The sequence below is a fragment of the Anas acuta genome, chromosome 7, assembly GCF_963932015.1.
Source record: "Anas acuta chromosome 7, bAnaAcu1.1, whole genome shotgun sequence".
In the NCBI taxonomy this organism is placed as follows: Eukaryota; Metazoa; Chordata; class Aves; order Anseriformes; family Anatidae; genus Anas; species Anas acuta.
In genome coordinates, this window is record NC_088985.1 from 33242178 (window position 1) to 33253535 (window position 11358).

Genomic DNA, 11358 nt, shown 5'->3' on the forward strand with positions numbered 1-11358 from the left:
TGTGTGTGTGCTTGTGGGCTGACTTCAGCCACAGCGGATGGAAACCATAGAAGGGAAGGAGCAACAGGCTGCAAGGGTCTGGGAATTTATTGAGCCCAGGTCCCAAATTCACCTCCTCAGTGAACTCCAGGAACAGACGAATCCTCTTGCCCCATGTTCAGGTGTACCTTATGTCAGTCACAACTGATATCAGTACCTGAAATCAGGTGTACCTTAAGTCAGTCACAACTGATAGTCCTGCCTACCTGTGAAGGAGATGACAAAGCCACTCTAGAAAACAGATGAAAATGAGCAAACCGGCCTGTAGGGGCATCATGGAGACACCCTGTGACAGAGCAAATAACCACAGCTTTCTCCAGCTGGAGCTGAATGAAACGTCTGAGTAAATTGTTTGTGTTTGTGTTTTAAAGTCAAAACCACCTCACAGGCATCTGCAGCCCTCAGAAATAATAAAACCAGCAGCATACTGAGATATGGTAAAAAGGGAGGAGGAAGTGGCAAGGATCTGTGAAGCAACAGTGACCTTAGAAGGCTACATTTAGAAAAGAAGAAAGCAAAGCAGAGAAGCTGGGTAGAAACAGGACAGGGGGAACATGGAGGGAAGGCAAGATTATTTGAAAGAAAATGTGGCTTGGCAAATAGAAACCTAGAATGTGGCCACAGATGGGATAAAAGAAACCTGAGGTCTGGGGAGGTGCAAGGAAAGGCAGTGGCCAGGCAGAGCAGAGCTTCCTGGGCAAGAGGACGAAGTGAGCCCTGAGTGCTCCGATGCTGCCATTGCTGTCAGGGACTCACATATCATTGTTGTCCATTTTTCATATTTAAATCCTTCCAAAACCATCCTCCACCTCTTACACTCATGAAATACCATTGAACAGACCTAGTTCTCCTAAAAATATAACCCTTCTCTTGGATATTATGTGTGGGGTCTGATTCAATTACAAGTTCCTTTATGTGCCAGCTTTCTCCAGTTTTATCTATCACTCTGAAGAACCTATGAAGAAAAGCAGAGTGTTAGCATTATACTAAGCTTCTTCATACCCCCAGTTTTGCCTTTTGATTGCTGAGTTTCTTCTGCCCATTGCTAAATGTATTCTTTGGGGAATTAAGCCTGTATCTATAAGTCTTAATAGAGCAAGGAGCTGCTTAATTTTGGGTTCAATAAGATTTAAACATGTTTGGGTTTGGCATTGGATGTGTCTGTTTTGCTCAGCAGGATGATTCGAACACCTGCTTCAATCTGTTCTGCTGGACTGCTACTCCTAATTGTGAAAGGACACAACAGTGAAAGGACACTGTGTTGGCTCACTGGTCATTCTTTCGTTATTCTCCAGAAAACATTATTCTTGGGAAATATCCCAGACACATTACTGGGACTGAGCCGGATTTATTATTCCAGAAGTGAAAATACAGCAGAATATAGGCAATGACTTTCTAAATGAAGAGAAGGTAGCTCAAGTAGCACTCATAGAAAGGAGAAAAAAAATAGACCAACAAACAAGGAATACACTAGCCTGCAATTTATCCTAATTTATCCGTGAATAGGATTTAGCATTTCTCTCTCCTCCTTTCCTTTCCTTTCCTTTCCTTTCCTTTCCTTTCCTTTCCTTTCCTTCCTTTCCTTTCCTTTCCTTTCCTTTCCTTTCCTTTCCTTTCCTTTCCTTTCCTTTCCTTTCCTTTCCTTTCCTTTCCTTTCCTTTCCTTTCCTTTCCTTTCCTTTCCTTTCCTTTCCTTTCCTTTCCTTTCCCTTCCCTTCCCTTCCCTTCCCTTCCCTTCCCTTCCCTTCCCTTCCCTTCCCTTCCCTTCCCTTCCCTTCCCTTCCCTTCCCTTCCCTTCCCTTCCCTTCCCTTCCCTTCCCTTCCCTTCCCTTCCCTTCCCTTCCCTTCCCTTCCCTTCCCTTCCCTTCCCTTCCCTTCCCTTCCCTTCCCTTCCCTTCCCTTCCCTTCCCTTCCCTTCCCTTCCCTTCCCTTCCCTTTCCCCTTCCCCTTCCCCTTCCCCTTCCCCTTCCCCTTTCCCTTTCCCTTTCCCTTTCCCTTTCCCTTTCCCTTTCCCTTTCCCTTTCCCTTTCCCTTCCAGAAAGTTATTCAAGCTGTTTTGGATCTCCAGTGAGAAATGCTAATAATATTATTATTGATGAGAAAACAACAGGCTGCTTCCTTGTAAGCAATGCAAACAAAACCAGTCATAAAATTTTCTTGTGGAAAATGCCTGCCTGAGACAAACAAGAATTGTGCCTCATTATACAGCAGCTGAAACACTGCTGATCAAACAGCTCTCCCTGGGTCTCATGCCACACAAAATATCCACTGGCAAACTGTGTGCTAAATAGAAGAAACATAATCAAGTTGAACCTGTGTTGAAATCAAGCAAATTACTTTTGTTTTCCTTGTAGTCACCAGCAATTCTTTTGTTTTAAATATCATTATGCCTCGCACAACTTGAATATTAATTTTAAATTAAATTCATACTTGTTCCCATTTATGATGACTCACATTTGTGGGTGGGTGAGGACTGTGCAGGACCAGCAGCAGCTTTAAGCTACCTGTCATCCTGCTCTGGGCAGCTGGAGGCCTACCAACATCCTTGGAGAAAGTTAGAGCCAACTTGAGTCCTTCTACTTGCCTTCCAGGGCTCCCCAGAAGAATTTAATAGCTCTCATCATCTTGGCTCTTTTTCCCCTGTACCCTACCCTAGTGGAGGTTAGCAATAAGTCTGAGTGGTCTTGCATTAGCCAGGGGTGGCTCCAATGCTGTCTCCGTGGGTTAGTCTGGCTTTGAAGAGCAGTTTTAGGAGCTTTAAAAAACACACACAGACAAAGGGCCCACTACACTGTGTAATTAATTACCTGGTTCTGTGTTTGAGTTCTCAAAAATGTTTCTCACATTATGGGTTCATTATAATATACTGTGTGGTTTCCACTTGTACGTTGAAGGCATAACAGGGTGGAGTTCCATGGAAATAGGGCAGGCTGTCCTTCCACCCTCCAGCAGCAGTGCTTTGCACAAATGTTGAGGAAAGGCCCAAAAGAGTCTTTCCTCAGATGAAGGAAACGTTCCCTTGCAACCAAAAGCAGCAATTGGCAGCCTCAACAGCCATCCTAGAAATGATGCTTTGCTGGCCTTAAAAGCAACCTAAATACTAGCAGTTTGGAGTTCTCATTTTTACCCCATACAATTTCCTTCAAATATTCAGAATTATAACATCTGCACAACTCTTCACCTCATCACCTCACTCCTTATCTAATACCTTTTAAATCTCTTGAACAATTTAACCAAATCTGCCAAAGGGGTATATAGGCCAAACTAAAGTGTAAAGATACATAACTTAAGCACCTCTCACATTGCTGCATGTTCAGAACCTTAGTGCTGTTGCTTTAGGGATAATATATATAGCAGGGCATGTGGGTGTGCATACATATAGCAGGGATTTATCTCTCTAAGAAGGAATGTCTCATCTCTGGAAACCTGCTCTGTTACTCAGTCAGGGCACATACAGCCTGGGACACCTCTGGTTCCTGTAGGGGCTGTGCTGCCACAAGAGCCATTGGGGTGTTTTGGTCTGGTTTGGTCTAATTGGGAGTCCCAGTCATCCACAAGAAACAAGGACAGTCCATACATGCAGATACGATCTAGCTAGGCTATTGATCTTTCTGTAAACTATCCAGCTGGCTAGTGACATTAGGAAAATTTAAAGAACATCTCCCAGTTTATTCTGACAGTTTTTGCAGTATGCATGATGAGAGACCAGGCCAGATCAAATGATAAAATGGGAAAGAAAATATATTTTGTTCATAACAAATGATGCTTCTCTTTGAAATAATTTTTCCTACCTGTATGAACATGATCCTTATTTCCAAGAATAATATGCCATAATTTTCCACTGAAAAGTTAATTTTACAGAGTTAAAGGACAAAGATATCACCTATTATTTTTTCTTCTTTGTATATTTTTATATCTCCCAGAAATTAACACAACTTTTTGTGTATGAAATATATCATAAGGCCATGTTTAAAGATTTTTCCAACTATTTGTGAAATTTATCATTTAAAAATATTACAATGGACAGAATCACACGGCTCTGATAAATAGTATCACCTGTTTATATTTGTCTCCAATGATGATTTATCATTATGAAACATCCCATTTTTTGTTCAATGACTATTGAAAACTTACATAACTCATCTAGTAATCCTTTGACCAACAGTTGTTTGGCTAACAAATGAGACTTATTACAGAGTATTTCTGAGATTTTATACTACTACCTAGAAGCTGCAATTAAATATTTAAAATATTTATGAAATATTTTAAAAGGTAGAAAACATACTGAGAAACAGACTTTTTTTTCTACAGTCAGGTTCTCCTATACCTAACACAACATCTTTCAATGAATCCTTATTACAATCAATTTAAAGTATTTTAATTTATATAGGCCCCAATAATTTTGTAATTCGTATTATTAATGCTATGGATTATCTAAAAAGAGATTTAGCAGTTAGTTCTTATTTAAAATCAGTACATTTTCCCTAGAATTAGATTTTTTTCTTCGTTCCTGTATATAATCACCCATATACATACAGGTCTCCTTGTTTCAATAATATGCGTGATTTTCAGTAGTGCTGATGATGCAAGTTTGTGCATAAGAACAGAAAAAGGCAGATTATGGCAGGCTTTAAAGGTTTTATTGTCTTCAATATACTCATGCTGCTCCTACTGAAATAGCTAATGGAAGCTATGCAGGAATATCTACAGTAGAGCAGACCCCACAGCTGTTAACCTGAAATTATTCTCATTTATCATTTGAAGAAAGAGAAAAGAGACCTATTTAAATTTCTCATGGTAGAAGTTTTTACTGTGTATACATAAGCAATCTTTGCCTATTTCTTCTTACAACTGTTCTTGTTGAGTAACATTTTAACACCTTTCCAGTTCAGGGGTGGGCACTGGAAGATCAATCTGATCTGTTTTGGAGAAGAGTTTACTAGCATCGTCCTGAGGCTCTGGAGGCAGAACTGTTTCCCTCAGATTTTCTGGCTTCCTCAGAGCCTTTATCAAAGGAATTTTGGTGTATGCATCTATCACAAACAACAAAAATGAAAAATCAATGATTCCCATTGTTTCCTTGGGACAGTTTTGCAGGGCTATATTGAAGAAATGGGCTAAAAGTAGAACTGTGGCAAAAGAGGAGTGATTTCTGGTCAAAGAAAGCAAACTGCAGTGCAAAAATGATCAGTCAAGTCAGAAACCTGATAAAATATGCAAAGCTGTCTTTTCAAGATCTGTTAATGTGATTGGGTCTGGTATATGTAAGGATCTTAAAGACAGTATAGAAACACAGATATAATGACACTTCAAACCTTGCCACAGATCTCTTGAGAAATCACAGCCTTTCAGGTGGCAAGTTCAAAAGCAATTCCAAACATTAATGCCCATGTTTCTCATCTGGACCCTGTCTCCTTGTGACGCAGATGGGTGAGGGTCATGAGATACATCAAGGCTGTTACTCTAGAGAAGCAACACAAGGGGCATCAGGCATCTGTCTGTCTCATTCATCCCTCCTCAGAGTAAGCACGGTAAGCACTAGCAGTACAGCCTTGTGACCTAAAAACAATTTAAGTAGTTAGGGAACACAATTCATAGGTAATAGAATTGTGCATCATCAAATGTGATTAATGAAGAACATTCTGGTCTCTCCATCAGGCTGTATAGAAGCCAATAGCTCCATGTGCTGCTGAAGCTTGCTCAGTAGGATGGCAGACATCTCAGCTGAAACCACCTGCCTGGCAGGCAATGACCAACTCACTGGGGAGGAAGAGTCCATCAGACTCTTTATCTTTTTCACCTCCATTACATGGAACATATGGTTGGAACAGCAACACATGCACACAAGCCACTGCCTCCAAGTTTTGCCTCATCACTTATGTCCTTCACCTGCTCTTGACAACCTGTCCCTACTGATGAAGCTTTCCCCAGGTTTGTTAGAAAGGTGGGTGGGGAAGTCTTTGAACAATATGGAAACACAGGCCTGGGCTTCATCTCTAAAATAGAAAATAAGAAATATATTCCCTGGTACAACTGAATTAGATTTATAGAATGACCCACCTGCACCCAGAGCAAATACATAACCTGCATGAAAATTAATGTCATGTGTTCGTAATCAGATGGTTGTTTTTTTTGTTTTGTTTTGTTTTGTTTTGTTTTGTACTGGATAAACCACAAGCAAGTGTTAACTAGAAAGCTTTAATGAACCATAATGATTTGGTTGAGGGAAGAAGTCAGCAGGGGCCAGGCATGTAGCCCCAGCACACAGGTCTAACGGTTCCCACCGCTCATTTGGTTTTGTGCCACTCGGTTTTATGCACTTCTCTTCTGTTCCTCCCAGCAGCAAAAAGACGTATAAAGTCAACATGCCATGCTGCATCCTGAGAGGGCAAATGTGTGAAATTCCCAGGCTCTGCACAGAGTCACTGCTGTTGACAACTCTTCCCCTTCTGCACAACAGCAGTGTGAAGCAGCTGCTGGCTGGGCGTGGTGCGTGGTCAGACAGAAAGCTGCTTTTCCTTACTCTGCCTGAAATGGTGGCACTGTGCTTGAGCCTCTAAATGAAGTCACAAGAAAATATATCTTTTCTAAACTGATCTGTTTCAGTATGCCCACCTCATCAACAATTTTTTACTACTGTCTTTAGTAAAAATGAGAGATTGGCTCAATAAGGTTTTTTGTTGTTGTTTTAAAATAAGCACATAGAGCTGACAGAGCTGAACCTGAAAAATACGCTTTCCTTTACAGGACTAAGAGGAGGCAGGCTTGGGAAAAATATGTTCTGTATTGCATTTAGCCTAAAAAAAATACATGATGATCAAGGTAAAATCATGGATAGCTGGTTCATTTTCTTTAACTCAGACACATCTCACTTCAAGCTCTAAAGAATGCTAAAAACACATTAAGCAGAAAATTACTGAGGTAGCTAATTAAGTTTTATCAAAGAACACATCTGCAAGTATACATGCACTGGCAGCTCTTCCATCATAAGTTGGTCTTATTACAAAAAGTAGAAACCAGTCCTTGTGGGGAAAATCAGGCAGTTACTTCAAGAAGAAAATATTTATACATTATTAAAGGACTGATTTTTCAAATACCTGACGTTAATTTAATGAAGATGGAAATCATGCCTATATTCACCCATCTGTTTGATGAAGTTTTTGATGAATATTTCAAGAAGGAGAAATTGGGTTCTTTCAACACCATTAGGGAGACTTAGTCAAGAGCAGGTGCTACAGAAAATTATTTTTGTGGATTGCTACTCCCAATTTTCCCCTTAGATTCAAGTAGCATGAAATAAATGCAACTTTCAGTTCACCTTGTGAAATGCCTATATTAAATATGGGTTCATTTATCCTTTGAGCCAGATGAAATCCAGGTCCCTATCTTCCTCTGCTTTTCTGAATGGCCTATGACAAATCACCTGAACTCTCTTGCCTATACCAAACAAAAAACCTGGGTCAATGGACACCAATGGAAGCGTTACAGTCCAGAAGAAGTTGTGCTGGGCACATTATAATGGATTTGGAGCTCTCTGGCATCACACCACCAGCACTGAAATGCAGCTAGAGCTTTCACCTTCCAGGTACTGCCATAACCAGCACTACCTGTGCTAGACATCCACAGCATGTGTGTTCCCTGCAGGCAATGCCAAGGAATGATCATCTGCCTTGCTTCCAACATGGGAACCTTGCCTTTCACACAGGGGTAAAAGCTGCTTGGATTAGCTTGCACTATTTTATACAAGCCATTGTTCCGAACGATACAGCCAGGATTTGCAAAACCTTTCAAAGCATATTTAAAAGGGGAATTATCTGCATTTAGCTAGCTGGAAAGTACCAGTCACTGGAATTCCTCCAAGAATTCTTTTTACAAAGTAAAATATTTGGAAAGTACATTTGCAATCAATTTAAAGGAAAGGCACATTTTATATTAAAACCCTCATACTCTGGTTAAAACACTCACTTTGACTATTATTTTCTAAAATGGAGTGTTACGAGATCCAAGCACAATATACTGTGGCTCACAGACCAGAGTTAATAAACAGGATAAGGTTTCACCAATGCAAGTTGAGATTCTACTTCTCTTTGATTCTTCCCCTTTTCATCCTGACCCATGCCACTACGACGTAAAAAGAGCATGCATCCCAGTAAATTTTGAAGATGAAAGCTAGGGCCACATTTATGAAAAACAGAAACTGAGACTGAGTTTCCCAAAAGCAGGTCTAGATCCCTAAAAAAGGGAGATGATTTCCAAAGCTGCTTATCAGACTACTCCTGGAGAACTTCTGGCACATAGCCTTTCAGAAATTTCTGACATTTTAGGTGTTTAATGCCTGTCAGATCTCACAAGTTAGTTGGAGGACACATCCCACTGAAAAGCTCCTCCCCTAAATCACACAGATATGTTTAAAAAGTACCACTCTTTAGATTTCTTGGCCTAGATCAATGCAGTGGCATGTTTCAGTGAATAAACACTGGCCAGAGCCAATGCCTGATGCAAACGTCTCATTCAGTGATGCTCATTTTGCAGGGCTGCTCTTTTCAAATGAGACCATAACTTTACCTGTTCCAACAGAAGGCAGAAATCATTACTGCTACAGTTATAAATCAAAAAAAAAAAAAAAAAAAAAAAAAAAAAAAAAAGTCTACATATTTTTAAAAGCAAGTAAAATGAATCAGGTTGTTTATTTTAACCTTTCTTGTTTTACATATGCTGTATTGGATCTATCTGAAGCATGAGAGGAGAAAATAAATGATGCCAGGCTTTGGCAGTGTTAAGCCTAGGTTTTATGTTTTCTAGAGTAAAATGTGCTCCATTAAACGTGCTAAGTGAAGGGACGATATAGCATTGTTATTGTAGGGGGTATTTTGATTCTTCCAAATGGCAAAGGGTAGACAAAAATAATAAGGCCTCCTTACATTACGTCTCACTTGCTTCTTGGAGGGTCTTAATGCACTTTAAAGACTGCACTTATGAGGATGACTTCACCCAGCACTGATACGTGTTGATCCCACAGGAGCCAACGCAGCCCTTATTAACTGCAGCACTGCATTTGTAAAGAGTGGAATAAGCAATAATATGTGCAGTTGAAAATGCAGTGGGAGTTGAGGTAAAGGCACTGGGGGAACCCAGCCAGAACACAGGGACTAACACCCAAGCTCTTGCAAAACATGCTTGAGGGGGTCTTTAATGACCACAAGCAGTTCTAGCAGAACAGTAGTTTTATGTTTGAGCACAGCCAGGAGCACGGCTCCATCCAACTATCAGTCGTTGTGACTCAACTAACAGTGCTGCTCACCGGGTACCAACTGCCAGAAATCCCTGCGTTTGGAGTCTGTGCTGCGCAGCCAGCCCCAAGCTTTCACTTTGTGTACTGAGACATCTCGGTCGGATTTCATCTCCACACCCCTTCAGCTACTGATGTACTTGCAAGACTGCCAGCAAGACTAAAAATTAGTTCCAGTGTGTGTGGCAAGGCACCAGACATTTCTTACATAGCAAGGGCTGAAGTCTTCCAGACTTCGTGGTGACTGAGGTATGTCTAGGTGAGTGGCACACCTAATACCCCGGGTATCCTCCTTCCTGATGTGTTTGGTTTCCACAGACACCAGACAGACAACACCTACTAGAGCCCAGCCCTCCTTGAGACAAGTCCCTTTGCAGGAAAAACTCTGTTGTTTACCACCATCTGCACCAAGACTTTAAAGCCAGCACATTGTTCAAAACAGCTTTCCAAAGTGAAATATTAAGAAGTGTAAAAAGAGCGATTTGGTTTGGCAGCACCTGGTGCCATCTCACAGTGCTGCAAAGCCAGGTCCAGCGTGTATGAGCCCTCATATTACATCCCTGCTTTGTTCCTTTGTTCGCTGTACCAGAGCATTCCTATTAAAACTCATGCAGAATGGTGTGAGTTCATTGGTGACATGCAAAAGGACAGCAAAGCACATTGGGGCTGCTTGTTCCCTTCTCAATGCATGCATTCTCTGCCAAGCTTTTCTGAAAAGGTACTTGAAAAGGTTCTTGGCAAAGTCAGCGATGTGTATAGCCCTCCTCTGGAACACGTGCAATCAGAAATGTAGCAGATACTTGTCCTGTCTTTTTCATTGTATCTTGCTCAGTTCTGTCTAAAAATATCCAGTATGAAAGCTTTTATCATGAGAATTGCTGCTAAAGGGTGTGGTCCCATTTAGAGGTAAGAAATAAGAATTCAGCAGATGTGAAGGAAAAGGGAGCTTAATTTGCAATTTTCCATAGAACTAAAAAAATCAAATCTGATCATGAGTTTCCTGCAGAGATAAATGGGGGATTTGGGAAGCAAGAAATCTGGGTAGAAGACCAAGAAGAAGATACACAGAGAGGAGAGCTGTCATATTTGGAGGTATATCAAGCTATGATCCCCTGGAGATACCCTATGAGCTGAAATCATTTGGGTGAGAGGACTCTTCCCTCCGTGTTCCTATGCTCTGTTAGACCTCTCCCTTGGCAGCCTGGGGAAAGATGAGTTTGGTTTGAGGCCTGAGTCTTCATCCCCTTCCCACTGATCACCCAAAATTTCCCAACCCCAGAAGCTGGCGATTACGGGCAGTTCAGATACAAGAACCCAAAGCTCTGTGCGTGTGGCAGGGCTGTGGGCTTGGTCCTGCCTCACCACTGAGACCCAGATGAGTACGTCTCCAGCATCGCTGCAGCCACAGCTCCCAGAAGAATTGCAGGGTGCTGGGCGATGCCCCGGGCAGTGCTTGCTGCCAAAGAGTGCTGCAGCCCAGCCAGGAGCAGCCAGACCTGTGTGCAGAGTTATGCAGCCCCCAGGCCAGCCACAGAAGCCCCAGCAAACAGCAGCGAGCAGCTCCCCAAGCCCAAGGCAAGCAGATGTCAGCTTTCAGTGCTCGTAATGTGATCCAGACCCCACCTTGTCTAGGCAAGGAGCAAGCTGAGGCAGAGCCTCAAAGAACCCAGCTGGCTTCAAGCCTGGAGAGATTAAAATGCCTGCCAGGAGCCCAGCAAATCTTGTGCTCCCAAAAACCTCCACCACGTTCCCCAGCCTCGGATTCCCGTAATGAGATTGAACACGGTGATGCATATTCAAACAACTTGCAGATTAGATCACGATAAAATGTGCATGAACTCTGCACCATTAGTGTTACTGGGTATATGGGCAGGGCTTGAGAAGACGTGATGAAGCCTGAAGCTGTGGAGAACCTGAGAGTAAACTGAAATAACTTCTGTGTTGGCAGCACTGATAGATGCAGCAGATGACACCAGGAACTTTGCAAAAATATTTATCATCACCTTAGTTATTAAAACCAATGGACTTGCA

The 11358-nt window shown here is 41.8% G+C and overlaps 1 long non-coding RNA gene across 1 annotated transcript in view; it reads right to left on the reverse strand.

Annotated features, from left to right (window-relative positions):
• LOC137859680 (uncharacterized) overlaps positions 1-11358 on the reverse strand; it is a 149849-nt gene that overhangs the window by 52309 nt on the left and 86182 nt on the right. The gene's annotated exons all lie outside the window — the stretch shown is intronic.